Source organism: Vollenhovia emeryi, unplaced genomic scaffold (genome assembly GCF_000949405.1).
Source record: "Vollenhovia emeryi isolate VEMERY1.0 unplaced genomic scaffold, V.emery_V1.0 DF939168.1, whole genome shotgun sequence".
In the NCBI taxonomy this organism is placed as follows: Eukaryota; Metazoa; Arthropoda; class Insecta; order Hymenoptera; family Formicidae; genus Vollenhovia; species Vollenhovia emeryi.
This window is the reverse complement of record NW_011967198.1, coordinates 1257519-1260594: the sequence shown is the minus strand read 5'-3', so window position 1 is coordinate 1260594 and position 3076 is coordinate 1257519.

Below are 3076 nucleotides of genomic sequence, written 5' to 3'. Positions count from 1 at the left end.
CAACATGTGCTTGCGCGATCGTCACCGATCGTCATCAGGTACGTGCGTACGCGTAATTCTGATACATTCGTCTTTGCTTGACTCGTGGAGCCTTGATGTAATTCTGACACCGAGTGCAGAAAACGCATTGAAATTTGCACGCTTTGAAAAGTTACGTGCGCTACCAAGAGAGTATTTAGGTCGTCGTTTTCCAGTCAGATATGTTTCGTCTATCGACGTTGAAACGATGTCTTACCGACATCAAAACCGTCATATTGACATCGATCATTCATTTCCCGCTGGGTTAAGAGTCATTTAACATCATTAGATATGATTCCGAGTTCTGGAGGTTGCCGGTACTTGCAAAGTCGTTACGATACGTTCGGCTAGTAGCAAGTTCCCATTTACTGATTGCTCAGCATTTCTGGCTAATTACTCGAACAGTATTCCGCGCACGTTATTTCGTCCTTCGGTCTTCGGGGTCTCGTTTAGCAATCGCGCAAATTTACCCAACATCTAGACTTGAATTTAATAATATCTTGTCGGATGGCGAGCGTGACCACGCTCTTGTTAAGCCTTGTGTCCACGATGCTAGAACCTGGTCCAAGTTTTAGTTCCGAGAAATATACAGCTTTTATGGAATAGCTGCAAGTTGATTGGCTACACATTTCTCGAAACCAGAACTTGGGCCAAGTTCTAGCATCGTGGACACAGGCCTTTATCGCCGTGTTACCGGCCAAGTTTCTGCCGACATTCTCGGGAGATAGTTTGGCGGTAGCCACAGACTTTTCGGCATTGCAAATCCGAGGCGTCGGAGAGGGCTCTTTTGCATTCGAGTGAGCGAGAGAGGAGAATGAGAAAGAAAGGGAGAAAGAACACTCCGACGTCTCAGGTTTACAATGCCGAACGTAGCTTACATGTATACTACTAGACTGCTAGCTTCGAACTGAAAAGGGAGGCAAGAGCACCGCTATATTTTGAAGGGCAAATGAAGTAGTATGCGTACGTTTGTAGGCCTGGGGCTCGATTCTCGAATTCACTCGAAGGAGAAACGTATGCGAAAATTCTGCTCTTACAGAAAAGTCGCAAGCTCATCGGCTGTTCGCATGATTTTCGACCGATCGACCCTCAACTTTTCCGCGAGAGCAGAATTTTCGTATACAGTTTCTTACACAATGCTACGCACGAAGCTGTGGCTATTGTGTAACATTTTTTATTACCGTAAAAATAAAAAATCAAATAGTAAAGGTAAACTAATGTATAAAATTTTATTCGATAAAAACTCGATCTACATATAAAGGCCATCAACCACCCCCGCTGATTTGGATCGGCGGTCCTCTTTCCTTTACAATGTGATTTTTTACAATTTTATTATTTATTTTATTTTTCTTATAATTTACTTTAAAATGCATACAATATTAAAAAAGAAATGATTACATTATAAAATTAAAAGTATAATATTTGTACAAGACAATATTTCTCTCGATATTACATACGAAATATTCAGTATGCATGCAATAACACGAGATTTTTGCAATGTAAAATATATACATATTACATGTTCATAAATTCATCATAAAAATATCCCGAATGTATAATTTATTAACGATCTCTTAAAAGTAAAACAAATCCACAAAAATTCGAAGTAAATGTAAAGTAAAATCTTAACAAACGTATAACAACTTCCATTTTATTATAGGATGCATTCGATTGCAAATATAATTATATTTAATAATAATACATTGAAGTTATAATTTCATCTATCTTTTTAATTATCGAGTTACGTCCCCCTGTCCCTGCCTACTCGAATCTCTACCTGCCCGTATTCCGATGTATAGTCCTATCCATTTTCTTACGTACCCGCGTTTCAACTTTTTCTTAATAAACTTACAAGTCTTTCGTTAGAACCCTGACGTGATTTATAAGAGGTCCGATTTGGGGCGAATGGGATTTAATACGAGTCTTGTTAATCTTGCACATATGCGAGATGTACAGAAGATAAGAATATAACCCACCCGAATTTTGATATATGAGAACAAATGAACTTATTTTGCACATTACTTTATTCACATACTCCAACGGAGTGGCCAATATTGACCACTTACCCCGCAGTCTTCTTTCGTTGGGCCAGATTGGACCTACCTTTCGTTGCTCCTGGCCATACAGTCTGGTCATTTTGACCAGAGATCAGGAAGGAAGAAAACTCCTTCTATAGTCGGTTTATCATCGACAGATATTTCGTACGATTCGAACTATATGCGAATGTCAATCGTATCCAAAAATGCACGACCACGAGAGAAGTTATTTAAAAAAGAAACTTAATTTTAAGAAATTTAATGTGCAAGACTGATCAGGGTACAATTTTATTTCCGTTCTCAAGAGTATTGATCGTCTCTTAGTGACTCGATCTTTGAATATAAAGTTCAAGCATAAATGTAGAAAAAAAATTTACTTTGCGTTGTATTTATTTTAATTTAATTATATTTCGCGATTAATTAAAATTTACAATATTAATGAAATTAAATAATGAATAATTTCTTCAAAATTTTGTGAAAAACTGATCGCGAAAACCGACCGCCACAATCAACCGCAAAAATACGAGGTGCGTGTGACTTATACAGGTATTCATGCGAAACGCATAAATGATACCGATATTATAATTGAATATTACAGTTAATCGATAATCTCAAATAAAATATGAAAATAATAAAAATTTAAGCATTTTCGGCAAAATATATTGGAATCTTGCGTCATATTATTTTACTTTATACTAATACATATATCAGTTCTTTAATTAAAAATGGATAGGCTACGAGAGATTAGTTGACCGAATACATCGATAAATTTCGTCATATTTCGCGCAAGTTCTATGATGTAGTTCAACCGTTTTCAACATGAACAATGAGCTCAACATACTCTGATTTGTAGAGCTAGATTTAATTAAAACGCGAAATTGTTTGTAACCTTTCCATTTTAACGTAACGGATCTACGAAATGTATCTACAATCTACGATCTAAAAATGTAGATTCCGTTACTTTAATAAAACACTTTTCACTCACCGATACGATGCGCAGCGGCGGAGTTGTATCGTTGATT